The following is a 5,269-nucleotide window of genomic DNA, read 5'->3' on the forward strand; positions in this document are numbered from 1 at the left end:
ATGTGGTACTGAGGAATCAGACCCAGGGCTTCATGCGTGCGAGGCAAGCACTCTACCACTGAGCCGCCTTCCCAGCCCTGCCATTGCAGTTTAATGGAGAGCCAATCTGAGGGCAGCGGGTGGCTGGTGGGGACAGTGAGCCGCTTTCCAGGCCAGCCATCAGACCGGAGCACAGTGGGGACCCCACAGCAGCACACGGGGGCCCCGAGTCTGGGCAGGCTCTTCTCTTTGAGGGGACACATGTGGGGTGCCCCAGGCTGCATGTGGATCCAACATGGGTCAGGCTCCCTGTGTCGGGTGATAGGGGAACAGAGGATGAGCACCTGCTCACAGTGCTTCTGGAAGATTCTGGCTCTGCTTTATCTGAGAGTTATGAAGCTCTGCCTTTCTTGTTAATTTCCCCTCCCACATCTCTTATGAGCATCAATTAATTGTGGAAGAAGGCTTCATTCTGACACGTCCATATGTGCGTACCATCCGCTTTGATCACAGTCCCCCTCCGCCCCTCTCCCTCCCCTCACTTCCCAGACTGGTCTCAACCAGCCACATCTTTCCATTTTCACACATGTGCACAGGGTATTTGAGCCCCATTCGCCCCCACCCCTCCGCTTCCCTTCTCTGGACAGTGCCTGCTTTCACTCCTGCCATTCACTTTTTTGTCAGCGTGTGTGACTCGTTCAGAGGGGTTCCAGAACCATTTGGCCTTTCACACACACCATATAATACTTGAGCCTGGTGGACCCCTGCTTACTCCTGCTCAACCCAGCCCCCCATCTCTGCATGCTTTCTGTGAGTGTCCATTTGCCATCTTGGTTCACATTTCACTATTGCTCACCCTCTAGCATTCTCTTTTCCTCCCCATCTGCCTTTCCTTTCCTCATGGTGGGCTGAAGGGTGGAAACTGCAGCAGCAACAAAATGCGAGAGTCGTTAGTTCCAGAGCTGAGTGAGTTTAGCCCTCGGCTTCCCCGGGGTGGAGATGAGCCCCAGCCAGCCAGGGCCCCTCCATCCGTTCCTGGCTGCTCCTCACGTGTATGGTTCCAGGCACATATCTGAGTGAGTGTCCGTGGTGAGGGCCTGGGCTGGGCCTCTTGGGCTCAGCCCTTGAGGAAGCCCATGTCCAATGTCCCTGTTTTGGGTGACAAAAGAAAGGAGACAAATGAACCAGAGACGTTCCAAGGCTGTGTCTGAAGATTCCATCAGGGATGTAGGCAAGATGGAGAAAAACAGGAGAAGAGTGAGCTGTGGGCCCCCATTAGATCGACTGTACACAGACCGAGAGCTGACTTACAAGGAAATAATCAAGATACATTTCAAAGAAAAACATTCTTTGAGAAGATGTTGCCACTCCTCAGGGATGAGACAGGGGTGGGGGGGATAATGGTGGTAATAGACTGAAACACATCCAATGTGTTCAAGTGCATGAATTAATAGCTAAGCTAAAAAACGTCACTCGGGTCCCCTGGGAAGGCTGCGAGGCACCAACGCATGCTCTGGAGACTGATGAACACAAGAGAGGGCGCAGCAGCCCACGCCTTCCCCACAGAGACAGAGCCGGGGAGCTCTTCACTCAAGCCCTGCAGCTTAGACACACAGAGCAGAGGGGAGATGGCAGCCCACTCCACCCACGTGCTGAGACTGGACGCCTCTGTGGATGAGGAAGGGGATGGGTTTGCAGGAGCTCCCGAGGCTGGCAGCTTCCTCAGTCCATGCGAGGGGCCAGCAGGACCTGGTGTGCCATGGCGTGGGAAGGGCCTGCTCCATCCACAAAGGGCTCTGTGAGAAGATCAAGCCCACCGGTCACCAGGCCTCTGATCTAAGGGTGCGGCAAAAGGGAATCTCACAAGGAGACCGTCCACCCAGTCAGCAGACAGGACACTGCGGTTACAGCAGACGTTGATTTCCTACAGCTCTGGGCTCTGGAAGGCTGAGGTCTGGCAGCTGCAGGTTCAGCTCTGGCAAGGCCTCTTCCTGTCCACCTTCTTCTCACCATGTCCTCACAGAGAGCTGCTGGCCTGTCCTTACAGAGACACAGCCCCATCACAAGTCCCTCCCTCAGAAACTCTTCTACCCTAACCCTCTCTCAGACCCCTCTCCCATCCCCCTCGAGGCCAAGGCTTTGACATGGAAACAGGAGACACCTGTGTTCCATTTATAACAGCTGTCTCATGGAAGGGGCCCTCCAAACCCACCCATGAAACGCAAGGTGTAAACTTTAGATTCAGATCCAAACAACACACCTGCCTTAGAAACATCCAGAAACACCAGGGAGGGGAACAGAACTCGGCTGAGGATCTGGGGTCTGCTTTGGGAATTATAAGATGGCATCTGTGGTCCGACAGGAAGCACCCCCAAACACTTACCAGAGAGGGGCAGGAGCCTGGGCCGGCCCTTCCTCACGGGCCTGAGTGCAGGGGGGGACAAGCAAAGGGGAGAGGGAGGGAGCCCAGTGAAATCTGCGGTGTGGACATTAGCTGACCCGGGTCAGAGGAGCACAAGGGGCTCAGCAATCCACGCTATTTCATATGTTCCAAGCACTTCATAATGAAAGCTTTTTCATTAAATTTAAAAATGAATAACTATTGATCTTGAATGAATAAATGTATCCATTTATCATAGTTTTCTCCACAATCCTGGCTGCACCCGTCCTGGGTGTCTGGGTGGGATTGATGGCTGGCTGGTTTTCTGAGCATGTGGGAAGAAGTCCTATCTGGGAGCCATGCCTACCCCCCACCCCCCCACCAAATCAGGGATGCTCACAGGCCCCTCCGTCCCCAGCAGCCCCCAGCCAGCCTGAGCCCAGAACTTCACAGCAAACCGTTCTGTGACCTTGAGGGGTATTGTCACTCTGAGCTCAGGCTCTGCTCCTGGTTTTGGTCATGTTGCGTGGAACAGAGCCACCATCCCCAGGGCTTAGCCACCATAGTCCTGGTGGAGAGCACACGTGTGCTCCCATATGAACACACTCACCTGTGTCCTCCAGGGCCCACTGACCACAGGCAGGAGCTGTCTGTACAGCACAGAGGGCAGGAGAGCCCTGCAAGATGGTGGCTAATGGTGTGGCTGGCATTTAAATGAGGATCTTAGCATCCCAAGGGCTGGCCCGGATCCCAAGGCCACTGGCTTTCTCCTCCACCACCCACTAGGGCTTCCAGAAGCATCCCTGGAAGGAGGCCCGGCTCTGCTTGGCCCCCGGGGGCTCATGCCAGGACCCTTGCAGGAGGCAAAGGGGGCATCGATGGAATGAGGCGACAGCAGTCAGGACTGCCAGAAACGGTCTGGCTGACCCCTGGAGGCCCCGGGCCTCAACACAGAGTTGTGCAAGAAGACTGGGCGCTTGGTATGGAGGTGGTGAGAGGCCCCCCATGTGTGCCTAGACGCGTGTATTGTGCATCTCCCTGGGGAGAGGGAGGAGGGCGTGGGAGGCCCTGTCCACCCTTATAGGGCAGGTAGTGAGGCGTGTGTCCCCCACGCTGACCATCAGCTTTAGGGGTTCTGGACCCTCCCTCCCCCTCCTCCCCACACCCCCCCCCCCAGCCCACCCAGGTGCACTCCTGAAGAGGCTCAGGCTGTCCAAGCAGATATGTCCCCAAATGTGCTTCTGGAAGCTGCCAGCCCTGCCCCCATACACAAGGATGAGGAAAGGAGTCCGGGCTTTGGGTGTAGCCCAGTCCAGAGTCAGGCAGCACCTTTTCCCTCTACTCATACCCAGAGGTGCACTTGTGTAACCAGTGCCCGGTGCGTGAGCAGCACTGATTAATTCCAGACACCATACTTGGACTGGTTAAAGCATCCAAGCCAGGGGAGGTAGCAGGTTGCAAATCAAGGACAACTAATTCATGTATTGATCAGGAGCTGCCTTCTACTTTTCCTCCTGTCAAGCGGCTTCATCCTCTGTCCTGAGATGCCGGCCTGCCTGTGGGGGGCAGTGAGGCCCACTCACCTGCAGGACAGCCTCCACCACTCGGCACCTCCTCCCTGGGTCCCTCCCATTGTGTCCTCCAGACTGCTTCCAAGCCCCAGCCACTGTGCACCGCTTCTTACTGACCTGAGCCTCGCTGTGGTAAGGTGACCAGCCTTCCTCATGGCAACCTCAGCTGGTTCTGTGCACCTGCAGGCATTCATTCATGATTCACTCATTCAGCAGTCCCAAGGAGCTCATCAGACAGCATGTGACTGGGAAGGTCCCCATCCCCTTGGCTACGGCTGGGACCCAGCTGGACTGGCTGGTGAGAGCTGCAAGGGGCCACAGCCCCGCTGGCATCGTGTGACCCGGACTTCCAGCCCCACTTCCCTGTCCCAACCCAAGTCCCTTCTTCCTCAAATGAGACTAGCCACAAAATAGAAGGACTATTTTCCCATTTAGGAAAGAAAAGAGCCAGTGAGATAGAGTACAACAACTAGCAGAGACAGCTACTATCAAGACCAAACCAAACGCATGTGGGCTGGGCTGTAGAAAACTGGAACCTGAGCCCAGAATGGCATGTTTGGGGCAGGCCTGGGGATTGAACCCAGGGTCTCCTGCTTGCTAGGCAGGCATCTACTTGAGTCAGTTCATGAACACCATAGTTCTCTACAGTTAGGATGGTAAATTTTATGTTATGTGTATTTTGAAAGGGAAGGAAGGAAGGGAGGGAGGGAGAGAGGGAGGGAGGGAGGAAGGAAGGAAGGAAGGAAGGAAGAAAGGAAGGAAGGAAGGAAGGAAGGAAGGAAGGAAGGAAAAAAGGAAGGAAGGAAGGAAGGAAGGGAAGAAGGAAGGAAGGAAGGGGAAAGGGAAGGGAAGGAAAAGGAAGGGAAAGGAAGAGAGGTGAAGGGAAGGGAGGGGAAGGAAAGGAAAGGCTGGCATTAAGCCTAAGAATGGCAGATGCTCAGAGCAAGCTCATCCTCTGAGACTGTGGGCAGCTCTTTCTAGGACAAGAGGACTTCTCTTGTGCCCAGAGACATCTAGACGAGAGTGTGGCACCAAGCAGAGTTACAGCCAGGAGGAGCCATAGCTGACCCGGACAACCTTGAAAAGTCGCCTCCCTCCTGCTCTTGATCCTCCTATCTGCAAGTGGAATCAGTACCAACTCAGGCTTCGGTGCCCAGCCCACCCTTTGTGCTCTGACTCTGCGGCCAGGCCGCAGCATCTTCCTCCTTCCTGGGCTCCATGCAGCCCCTTGCTCCCTGGATGGCAGTGGATGGGCTGCCTGCACACGGGGGCCGTGGCTGGAGGTCACCAGGCAGCTCCGGCCATTGTGTCTCACACTCATTTGCTGAACACAATTTGA

This window comes from Dipodomys spectabilis, unplaced genomic scaffold, assembly GCF_019054845.1.
Source record: "Dipodomys spectabilis isolate Male_0828 unplaced genomic scaffold, ASM1905484v1 ptg000067l, whole genome shotgun sequence".
NCBI lineage: Eukaryota > Metazoa > Chordata > Mammalia > Rodentia > Heteromyidae > Dipodomys > Dipodomys spectabilis.